The 12,938-nt window shown below is 43.1% G+C and overlaps 1 gene segment (V, D, J or C); it reads left to right on the plus strand.

The window, feature by feature from the left end:
- Nucleotides 1-12,938, plus strand: part of LOC146813330 (T cell receptor beta constant 2-like) — a 934,578-nt gene that overhangs the window by 684,085 nt on the left and 237,555 nt on the right.

Here is a 12,938-nt window from a genome sequence, read left to right on the forward strand (position 1 = left end):
TCTAACACCTGCTTTTCAGTGGCGTTAGTTTCTGGTGCTACCTTAGATTTACAGATCCTTGTGAATCTGAGGCAGCATCAAGAAGCAATGGGTGTTGCGGTGGAACGCCCACAACAACACACAGTGCATACCACTTTCACACTTTCATGCAGTTAATTGAGTGGAAGGGTGCGATATTTACCAAGTGGTGTCAAGCCATGCAAAGCGGCTTAACGTCTTTTTTCAAATATGGAGCAGGGCGTTGCACCACTGGGGCATCTGAAAAAGTGACACTCCAATGGTGCAATTCCGTTGTAAATATCCCCCATTCACTGGGAAAGTGTTTGGCCCAGGGGTCAGGGGTCATATTAAGCCAGTTGTCCTTTGAAAACCATGAGCGAACCACATGCAGTTCTGTTTTTCCTACACTCTGCTGCATCAGGCTCCAGTTCTGTACTGTCCTTGCTCTTCATTGACTTCAGGTAGAGCATCAGAGAAGGGAGAAGGCTCCATTTTGTGGATTCCATCCTTACAGTGTCAGAAAGCAATGCCAGTGCCTGTGGCAGGATTGCAGGACTTGGATCAGGTCTTCCTCACACTATCATTACACAACCTCTTTAATCTGGAGAAATAAGTAAAATGCAACATCCTCTTCCTTGTTTCTTAAATGCTCCACTTGTGTTGTTGAAATGCACTTCTCAGTTCCTCAACATTACTATCTAAGTGAGACTTGTTGATGATGTATCACTACCCTCCTGTTAACCATGTCATGAAGGAAAGATTATGCTTATTCCACTGAGTTTCCTAGCACCATATATCTGGAGTTGTCTTCATGGCAATATTGTAACTGTGGATAACGTGTTGCTTTAATGATAGCCAAGCTGCTTGCACACACATTTTGCTTTCCAATTTCCTTAATCTTGGCTCTACTCTAGCTTTACTTGCCATTCCATGAAGAAGCACATTCAGTAATAACCCGCTGCAGACAATAACATTATTAATAGTGGTGTGAAAGCAAAATGCTCCTAAATGGCATAAGAAGGACTTACTTCTGACAACTGGGATCTCTGTGTTCCCATTTAGCAGATCAATAACCACCAGAGATAGAATCCAAGTTTCCCTGCAGAAATCTAAGTGATGACCCTTGATTGACTTGATCGATTTTAGAACATCCTTCCCTCCCCTGAGGATTAATAAAAGTTATTTCAGGACTCGTTGCAAATCTGGAGAATGTCTTACCCCACTGTGCCATTATCCCAGATTAACATTTGGAGGTGACAGACTTCTCTAGAAGAGAGGCACTTAATTGGATAAACCATGTCATGTGCCAATGCCTCCAAGAGTAACTGATGGAGTTGCTGTTGCTGCAGCCACTCATTTCAGTTCCACTCTGGAATCCACAGTGAAGGTAAAATAGTTAGCTTCCTAAGGGTTTATCTTCAGTTCTTGGCCCTACATATTTCATGAAACCACCCATGCACGGGATATTTGAGCTTCAATTTTGTGTATGTTTAGAAGTCATGGGCATTGGAAATGTAAAAGCAGTGGGCAACTTCTGTAGGTTGATTTTAGGTAGTTAATTTTCTATTTAACCTGTAACAAAAAGGGGCGTGTATTTGGACTTGCAATTTCTACTCATTGTCAGTGGACAACCCTCAGTGAATGTTACTCTGAAACAAGGATCCCACTGTTGCGAAAACTCCTGCGGACCATCATTGTGAGGAGACATCATGATCCCATGTACATTGGGCTGATGGAAGTCAACAACATTTTGTTAAGGAGGTTCCTGTGCTGGTCGGATAATGCAGTTTATCACCAAAACAGTTAATAGCAAAGATGACTGGACTGTGTTTTTGGGTCTGCTGTAGAAAAGTGCCAGTTCATCTTGAAAGTGACCAAGTAGTGTCTAAGAGGGTGTTTTGATCTAACAAATGTAACCTTCATTCACATGAGAAGGACAAATCATGATTCTATATTGGTCTTGTATCCAGACTGCCTAGAACTCTTGAATCTGCATTGAGTCCTATAGTTTGGTAAAAAACAAGTGAATGTGTTGCTTGAAGCAATATCATGCATTCAAATTTCCTTCAATAAGACTGACCTCCCTATTTTACTTTGCACCTTGCCTAAAAAATGTATTTAGGTGACAGAGAAATGTGGTAACTCTCTTTGAATCTGACTCTGTGCTGGATCTGGGGTATTAAATGACCTATGTGTGCAACTCAAGACTGGAGGACATTGAAATATCTGCAGAACAATTTGAGACTTTTTTCTTCAAGTTCATCAAATATGCTACTTACTATTTACCGGCCTACATATGCCTCGCATTTTACCATAAAATATGGATTTTACTAGCATAATTACAGAGGCCATGAAGACAATGTTAAATACTCATGTTTATATATATATATATTATAAGATGCACCTTATATTGGACTATTTACAACACGGTCCTTAGGTATCTCAATATGCTACCTCTACTTTACTTTCCTTCAAGTCTGTCGTTATCAAGAATCTTTGCCCGTCCCATCATCTGGTTTAATGCAGAATATTTCATTCTCTCAAACAGGGAAATAATACAGAGCTCATCGTTATTTTCAGCTTCTTTTTCCTTCTTTCAATTGCTTTCCTATTGAACAGGACTTTTTATCCACCCCGTGTTATCTACTGCTTACTCCTCCCTGTTCAACTCCACCCTCACATTTCAGCCCTTACCCTAATGTCAATGTAACCTCTCCTCGTAGATCATCAATGTCAATGTAACCTCTCCTCGTAGATCATCAATCCAGGTCGGCCAAGGGAAGTGTGCTAAGACAAAGGGTGTCTTTCCAAGTAGTCTTCCTTTCGGAGGCCATGTGGGATTGTGGACCCGAACCCGAACCCTTGCCCTTGGACCTTTCTTTTCACAGCCATTCTCCCCTATGTCCCTTCTATCTTTTATTTAGCTGGCCTAATGAGTATATGCCTTCCACAGGATTACTCTACTGAATATTATGTTACTCCCCAAAGCACCACTTGGCTGCTCCCAAATGGAATCCCTGAAGCATTTATCCTGCTGTTATCAGTGCATACCTATAGGTTGCTCCCCTGTTGCACTGTGATGAAGTGCAAAGTGCATATCTCAGGCTGTCTGTAATCAGTGCACTCCTGTAGATCACTTCTCTGTTACTCCTGGGTGGACATTAAGGAGCTTTAATTATGGTAGACTCCATAAAGCATTGACTATGGCTGCCAGCATCAAGTGCAGGCCTGTAGTTTGCTCCTCACTTGCTCCCGGCTGGACTCTACTGAGGTCTGTCCTGGCCACATGTATATAGTACATTCCTATTGTCTGCTCCTTTGTTGCTTCTCGGTCGTCTCAATGGAGAATTTATCCCAGTGAGCAATTACTGAAATCTACCCCAAACTATCATTATGAGTTGGGTGCTAAAGGGGAGAATGTAACTCACAAGAGCTGGGGATTGGGCCAAAGCCTCCTTGATTTCTAATTTGCAAAGCATTTTCCTCTCCCTCTCAGATTGTCTGGATATCTTCCTGGCTGTCTGAAATCATTGCCAGCCTGTGGGCTGTTTCTCTCTCGCTCTTGTGTGGTGTCTATAGAGCATTTGCCATGGCTGCCTGTATCAAGTGTGGGTCTATAGGTTGGTCTTTTGTCACTCCTGCTTGACAGCATAGATTATTTACCATGGTGGACTCTCTCCAGTGCTTTCCTTTGTTGTTCCTTCGCAGCATAGGCCATTTTCTTAGCTATCTATAACCTTTGAGATGTCAGTAGCTTGCATTCTATGTCATTTTATCCCACAAAAGAAGTAAAACCGTTTCCTTTCCAAATATAATAGAAACGGCCATGTACAATTTACCTCTCACTTTGCTTCATTTCACTCCATGCATAAATGTAGCTAAATGGTCGTGATGGAGTGAAAAGTGCATGCTACTTCAGAACCTTTGCCTTATAGGCCATACTCATAACTCACTGGTATACTGCCAGATTCATCAATAGATCAATGTAAATAGCTTGCTTCTCCAACACATGTCTCTTCTGGTCCATACTCATAACTCACACGCTTACTGCCAGACTCATCAATAGATCAATGGAAAGAGCATGCTTCTACAACACATGTCCCTTATAAGCCACAATCATAACCCACATGCCTACTGCCCAACTCATTAATAAATCAATGTAAAGAGCATGCTACTACAATACATGTCCCATATAGGTCACACTCATAACTCACACGCTTACTGCCAGACTCATCAATAGATCACTGGAAAGAGCATGCTACAACAACACATGTCTCTTATGGTCCATACTCATAGCTCACATGTGTACTGCAAGACGCATCAACAGATCAATGTAAAGAGTATGCTAACCATCCCTCATACCTGTCTGTTCTACCACATGCTTCCTTTAGCAACCTATGTCAGGATAAGAGCACCACTCTGGTCATCATGTATGATATCTAATTGCCTCCATGTCAGTCACACAAGATTCAAACTTCTATGGACTCCTCTATGGAGTATTGAGCTACACGTCTGCCAGTGCCCCCGGTATCTCACCAGGGGTGTAAAGCACCAAATTATTGCAACAACAATACAGTGGGGTTACAGCCCCATCACACCAGCCCTGTGGTCAGTTTACAGATGGCATATTGTGTGACTGTAAAAGAATCTTCAGGACTGTGTGATTGGTCTTCAGAGCTGTCAGCATGAATGCAGCTGAAGACTTGGGGGCATATTTGCAAGTCCTGTGCACCACCGGAGCATCACTTTTTGAGCGGGAGAGGACAGAAAGGGGCCATATCTTGTAGATGCAGCTTATTACTCTCCTTTCTCTGTGGCGCAGGGCAGCGCAGCAAGGTCGCTTGCTGCACTGCCCTTCGCTACAGGCTTGTAAATATGCCCCTTGGCCTTTAAGTAGGCTAACTCAGACAGAGGGGCATATTTACAAGCCCTGTGCACTACCGGAATGTCACTGTTTTGTAATGTTCCGGTGACCCACAGGGCTTAGCCATATGTACATGGCTAAGTAAAGCCACTCTGCGTGGCTTTTCATGGCCTTGTAGATATGGAGTGATGTGACACAGCGCAAGTTGCTGCATTGCTACGTTGCCTCACACTCCATTAGGGAGGCGTGACGTGGGTGTTATGTTGGCTGTACCCACAAAACATCCATGACAGTTGATGACTTCGCAGATTTACAAGAGTCTGAAAACCTGGGAAAGCATCAAAATCTTACGTTTCCCCGGCGGAGACGCAACAAGTGGTAATATGTTTATCCTCGTTTGTGTCTCTTTCTGCAGCAAACATAGAAAGAGGAAACTGCCTCGATGGATTGTTTTTGTGCACAAAGGTGTCCCTTCCTGCACAGAAACAATCCTGTCTGCAACACACGCATCCGTGCATCATGGTGCAAGTGTGCCTGCTTCGGCGCTAGGCAGCCCATTGTTCACCAGTGCAGGGGCAGAGGACAGAAATATGCCATACCTTGTAGATACAAAGCAAACACAAGTAGATGATGGACGGAGTGCTAAAACTTTTCAGACACTCACCCCCAGTCAGGGATCTGGGTTGAATCCATCATCGTTCTTCACCTCACTTTCCCACCTCAGTTCAGACCCAGCTATACGCAAATCATTCTTGACCCTGTGCCTCATGGGAACAGTCTAGCCCAACCCTGAACTGGAAATAAGCATTCTGGGACCAGGTTCGGGGTAACATCCCTCATCAGCCAGGCAATTTGAATCCAGTGGCAAAGTGAGCAAGGGACTCACGTCTGTGCATACCCTGCCAACTTAGTGCTAACAAAGCAAACCCAAAGAGATGATGGACGGAGTGCTGAAACTTTTCAGACACTCACCCCCAATGACTGATCTGGGTTGAATCCATCATCGTTCTTTAGCTCACTATGCCACCTCAGTTCAGACCCAGCTATATCAAATCAGTCTTGACGCTGTGCCTCATTGGAGTAGTCCAGCCTAAACTGCCAAGCCAGATCTTCCCTGAACTGGAAACAAGCATCCTGGGACCGGTTTCAGGGTTACACCCCTCATCAGCCAGGCTAGTTTGAAGCCAGTAGCATAGTGAGCAAGGGACGCACATCTGGGCATACCATGCCAATTTAGGGCAAACAAAGCAAACACAAGGAGGTGATGATGGACGGAGTGCTGAAACTTTTCAGACAATCACCCCAGTCACAGATCTGGGTTGACTTCATCATCTTTCTTTAGCTCACTTCCCATCTCAGTTCAGACCCAGCTATGTGCAAATCAGTCTTGACCCTGTGCCTCATGGGAACAGTCCAGCCTGAAATGCCAAGCCAGGTCTTCCCTGTACCGGAAACAAGCATACTGGGACCGGTTTAAAAAAGCACCATATCCTGGCAGATTAGGGGTGAAACCCTGAAACCCCAAAACCGGTCCTAGGATGCTTGTTTCCGGTCCAGGGAGGACTTGGCCTGGCAGTTCGGGCTGGACTGTTCCCATTGGGTGCAGGGTCAAGACTGATTTTCAGATGGCTGGGTTAAAACTGAAATAGCATGGGGAGCAAAAAACGATGGATTTAGGCCCAAATCTCTGTACTCGGTGAATGTATGACATTGTTCTGCATTCTGTCCATCATTTGTTCTTTTTGCATTTGTCAATCCTGGTGGGACAGGTATGCCCAGACATGGGTTGCGTGCTCTCCATGCCACTGAAGTCAAGCTATCCTGGCTGATTTGGGGTGAAACCCCGAAACCAGTCCTAGGATGCTTGTTTCCAGTCCAGGGATGAATTGGCCTGGCAGTTCGGGCTGGACTGTTCCCATTGTCCGCAGGGTCAAGACTGATTTGCATATGGCTGGGTTCAAAATGGAATGGCATGCAGAGAAAAAAAGAATGGATTTAGGCCCAGATCTCTGTACTGGGGTGAAAGTATGACATTGTTCTGCATTCTGTCCACCAACTGTTCTTCTTGCATTTGTCAATCCTAGTGGGACAGGTATGCCCAGATGTGGGTTGCGTGCTCTCCGTGCCACTGGAGTCAAGCTATCGTGGCTGATTTGGGTTAAAACCCCGAAACCAGTCCTAGGATGCTTGTTTCCAGTCCAGGGAAGACTTGTCCTGGCAGTTTGGGCTGGACTGTTCCCATTGGGCTCAGGGTCAAGACTGAATGGCATATGGCTGGGTTCAAACTGGAATGGCATGCAGAGCAAAAAACGATGGATTTAGGCCCAGATCTCTGTACTGGGGTGAATGCACGATGTTGTTCTGCATTCTGTCCATCAATTGTTCTTTTTGTACCTTGTAGATATGACACATGTGCATGTCCTTGCCCTGGGGCTATGAGCAGTGCAGCAAGGTCACTAAATATACCCCCTGAGAATACACACTGTGCTACAAAGAGCTTATCTGCTTTGAAACCCCACATTATGGAAGTCCAAGAGGCCTGAGGGTTCCATCTCTTCGAGCTCTAACAAGACATGCTTTTAAAACTTAGAAGGAGGAAGGAAAAATTGTGCCATTCAACAGTACTATTCTGAACTCTCCTGATCCTCTTCTCGTAGGAATACATGTTGGCATCCAATCTGGTCCTTGAGTTCTCTTGCACAACCTCTTGTGAAACCTCACTTTCTAAAAAAAATTACTCTTCCTGTATTTTATGTAAAAGCTCTGTTTGATTTTATGATATGCAGAAGTATGATTCATCTTGAGTTGAAAAAGAGGGAATCTAATTTTTCCACCAATATGCTAAATCTTAATGCACAAAATACTACCTATCCTCCTCTAAAAGCTCTGGCAGGAGAAATATGTTCAAGAAGATTTCTGTGCTGGCATAGTTGTGTTTTAGCAGGACAATGTTCTTGTATGGATGCAGCGACTAGATTCTAGGCTGCATTTGGTTGATGTTGGGTCCACCATAGAAAGCCATCTTGCAGCAAAAATGTTGTTCTTAATAAATGTCTCTTTTTCCAGGTCAGATGAAGACCAATAAAAAAACTAGTGCTAAGATCTTATTGATGGGTGCTTGCCAAGAAGAATTAAAAAGGTCCCACATTATCTTGGCAGTTTGAATTTACTTGTAAGTCCCTAGTAAAGTGGTACTACAGGTACCCAGGGCCTGTTAATTGAATGCTACTAGTGGGCCTACCACACTCAATTTGCCACCCACTTGGGGAGCCTTTTCAGACTTTTCTCACGCCTGCCATTGCCATAGCAGCCTGTGTATGGAATTCTAAACTGCCATTTCAACCTAGTTAAAAAACACTTCCTTTTAATACATAAAAGTGACCCCTAGGGTAGGCCCTAAACAGCCCATATGCCAGGGTTCTTTGTAGTTAAAATTTGGTAATGTACTTTTAAGTTTTACATGTCCTAGTAGTGAAAAATGATTGCATTAGTTTTTCACTGCTGCAAGACCGACCTTTCCCCTAATGATAACATTGGGTTAGCTTATAACATTTAAGAAGAGATAACTTTTAATTGGGGGCAGGTGGGAAAGTTTGGTGCATGAGGAATCGTAATCTAAAATCCTCTACACTGGTAAAGTCTAATTTTAAGACACAAGTCCGAAAATGCCACTTTTAGTAGGTTTTTGGTTTTTTAAAATTCTGTCGATCTGATGCCTGTAGCCTGTTCCCGGTTCACATGACGAGGTGTAATTGCCAGTTGGCCCTTGTGCAATACTACCAGACAGCATCACAATAGATGGTCTAAGTGTAGGGTGGGTCATCTCTGGCATGATGGGCAGAGCTGTCATCTACAACACTTCCACTTCAAAGGCATTGGATAAGCTCACACACAAAGAGCTACACACTTGCTTGTTTTGCCCCCAGACTGACTAGGACCAGGGCATGGGAATTTCCAGACACTTCCGTGTCAGGAAGCCTCCAGAGGTTTCGCCCACTTCATAGTGGGCATTAGGTATAAAATTGAGGCCTCAGAAGAAAGATTGTTCTGCTGCAGAAGGTCTGTGCAGCTGCTCTAGTTCCCTGTTGCTCTGCTCCAAGAGGGATTGCACTGCAGCCCTACTACCTGAGAAAGAAGAACTGAACCTACAACTTGAACCCAGAACTTCCATAGTGTCTCGAGGGCTAGTTAGCTGGCCACCTCTACTAAGCTACAGGGACATAACAGGCTCCCGATGCATCTCGACACAGGACCGCTCATAGCAGCTCCAGTTTGGTGACCTTGCAATCATCTACCCAGTGCTGCGCATCTCGATACTGACAACTACCCCCAATCTATGTATCTTGATGCACCTCAATGCTGAACTGCGCATCACAGCTTCTGATCGGTGGCTTTGTAAGCGCTGACCTGGCTTGATGTATCCCAATGCTGACAACCGACCCTGCTCGTCTCATCTTGGTTCAGCACCAACGCACCTCAATGCAAGTCCTTGCAAGCTGCCATTGATGGCCTCTACTCAGCATGACACATGTCAAAGCAGGACATTGAAATGCAGATCCTACCGACAGCCCCACAATGCCTGTACCAGATAGGCCAATGCAAGACTTTGTATCTCGAAGCACCAGGACACAAGATACTTTTAACAGCGGACTGAACTCAGTCCTGTATCAATCCCATGTTCCATCATGACTGGCCTCGCTTTATGACTTGGACCCGGTCTACTGTGACCAGATAATGGCAAGTGCTGCTTTGTGCTTATAGGCACTATTTCTTACCTGAATTATATAAAATTGCATACCTCTAGTATTACTCATGGAATTTTGGTGTCAATTATTTTATAATGGAATTTTACTCGATTTTTCTAACTTGCTGTGGGATTTTTCTTGTGTTGTGTTTTCACTTTATTACTGTTTGTTTGCTGCATAAATAGTTTATAAATTGCCTTTAGGTAAGAACTGACTGCTTTTGTACTAAGTTACTAGAGGGTTAAGCACAAGTTAATTTAATGACTTTTTGTAGTTCACCCTGACAAGGATTGTGGCTTTTGCTTGAGTAGGTTTTCATCCCCTCAACCAACAACCCACGTTCTCACAAGTGGGCTACTCTGATATACTATTCATAACTAAGGCTCCCTGTTTTCCGTTTTTACTGATTTCTACAGATAAATGCCTACAGAAAACCATTTATTTTCCTGTCTGTATTTATTTTTAAATGTGGATAAAAACGCAAATCGGGTTGTTTTTGAGTGATTCTAAATTCTGTCAATTATGACTGCCAGCTGAATAGCTGTGTAGATTGACAGGCAAGGGGATAAAAAAAATATAGGGATTTTAGTAAAGAGCCTTAAACAGCAGATTTGCACAACCTTGATTCTAAAATTTTCATTGTGCATATTTTACCATCTGACTGTGTATATATCATTGAAACCTGTCAGGCCTTCAGGCACAAATGCACATTAACCGGTTATATAAATGCAGAAATATACACATTTCAGCTTCATTTGTTCACATAACCTAAAATAGATATGGATAAATATAGGTAAAATTAGCAAAAAATAAATATGGATAAATACAGAAAGAAATTACTAAAATATAAATCCCATAAAACCGCGAGCCCTATTCATAACTAACACTAGTTTTAGGGCTTGATCTAGAGTTTTACAGACTGGGTACTCTGTCACAAGCAATCTACTTTGAATCTGGCTGTTCGTCAGCTCTCTGGTGCCGGTACTCCACTGATTCCCCAATCGCAAATGGATGAGAATCCATGGGAGTAAATGCATTAGACCATTCTCCCTATTTTAAGCTGATGGTCTGATCTCCTTTTTTTTGGTCCGTTACTGCCATGTAAAACTTGGCGGCCATAAAGAGAAAGAAAATAATGCTGACATATCTGCTTAGAAGTCCTATAGGATCCTGATTAAATCAGACGTCATCACGAGCTAACTCATTATTGACCACAGAGTTTCCTATTTCTATTTTCCTATAGAGTAGTTATAGGTCCCAGGTGCATTTTAGATCTATTCATTATTAAATTACCTTTCCCACTTTGGAACCCTTCTAATATCATGTATAGCTGGAAAACAATGTCTTATGGTCACAGTCTCTTTCCTGAACCCATCATGGGCATCACTTAACATTACATGAGTCTCAGCACACTCAAGAGCCCTATTCAGTAGTAATTTTCAAAGAATTTGTCATCTGCATTCAGGATTTAAATAGGCTTATAATTTGTATGACCACTTCTGGGGCGCTTCTTGTAGGATTGCAATTTAAAAGCAGAATTCCATGATAGATAGATCAAATATTCTGATGTAACTATATGCATGATTTTCAGAAGTACAGAGACCCAAATGGGAACATTGACTTACTAATATAACCATACACCCTGCCTGTGCACTGATCCTTTTTTGATTTCTGGTCATCGATAGCTGTTTGTATTTCCATAAGGTTCGAAGGCTTTGCCCTGGTTTCTTCAAGCTCTACCTGAGCTACTAGAGGGACAGTTTTGTTCCTGGGTTAGTCTTCTACTAAAACATTTTGAAGTGTAGCACCAACAAGATTGGACTTGTATGGCTTTTTTCTTTGAGAATTAGATTAATAAAACCTACAAAATTCCCTCTGATTATTACTTTTGGATGCCACTAGTACGTGTTCCCCTTCTGTGAGCTGGATTCACGCTGGTTCAGCATGTATTCTTCGTTATAGCAGGATTTTCAATAAACCATTGTTTTTCCTAACATCATTATTTCCACTAGCCTCTTCATATCATTAGGTCATTTTCTGCAATTCAACTCCATCTGACAAATACCTGCCATTCTTTCAAAGTCATTCAGCGCTTGTCAACTGCTCTGAATGACATCTTGTTTTGAATTCCAATTCTTTTTCTTATACAAAACAAAGAAATGCTAGTCGTTTGTGGACTTTTGTTCCATATTGTTATAAAAATCATGTACGCCGACCTGCTCTCATTTCTAGGAGCGAGTCGGGCGGACAACCACCAGACTATAGCGGCGGGCGAGGTCTTAGGTACACGGTAATTCCTCTAAAACGGAATCGACACTAAAATTTAGTGCCTTCCTACCCTGGCCTCATATTCTTCACAGCCTATGAGGGTTGTGTGTTCTTGTTACTCACGGTACCACACGTTTTTAGGGTGCTGTACGTGTGTCCACCACTGATACCTCTTAGAGGTTGTGGCCACCACCAAAAAGGTGCAGGTAGCCGTATATGTTTGTTTTTTGGTCCTGAAGAATTGCCATTTAATTTAATACAAGGCAAGAAACATGTCGACCCTTCTATCCTTTTAGCACGTTTACTCACATACCTAATGGTGAGAGATGTGCGGATTATTTGATTTTAATCAGGATGGTGACCATGCTTTATTAAAATTGTTTGAAGTGGATCACCTACCCCTGTTTTAGTACACTTACCTTTCACCTCACTTGCACCTACACCATTTATTATAACTAACTTTCCCCCCCACACACCTCACTCATCGGCGTTGGAAATAAAGATCTCCGACAGGAAGGTCCCATTGGGTGCCTGATCGGGCATTGCACCGCCGGCCTGATAAGGAGCAAAGACCCGGTGATGAAGCAAGACACCCGCTTGTTGGGTGTGTCAGGGTCTTCTTTTCCAGAAGGAGTAACATCCACTCCTACCCATTTCATCAATTTCACAGCATCACGCTGGTACCTGTAGTGATTCTAACACACACTGCGCTAACTTTAGGAACTGCATACCCTTTTGCTTCACTATAAAAATCATAAAACATCATAAAAGTACAGTGGCACAATGGCCCGGGAACAAGGTTTCCATGGAATTCTAATCCAGCCCTCCAGTAATTTGTGACAGAAGGGATTTAGGTCCAGGTTTAGATTTTGGCGGGCGGGTTACTCCATCACAGCAGTGATGGACATCCCATCCACTGAAATATAAATCCCATTGTATCCTACGGCATTTATATGTTGGCAGACAGGATACCTGTCACCGTTGTGATAGAGTGACACGTCAGCCGAGATCTACATCAGGTCCTTTGATTCTTCTCTGAGGAGCAGGCAGGAGCCCACGTT

Source organism: Triturus cristatus, chromosome 7 (genome assembly GCF_964204655.1).
Source record: "Triturus cristatus chromosome 7, aTriCri1.1, whole genome shotgun sequence".
Classification (NCBI taxonomy): domain Eukaryota; kingdom Metazoa; phylum Chordata; class Amphibia; order Caudata; family Salamandridae; genus Triturus; species Triturus cristatus.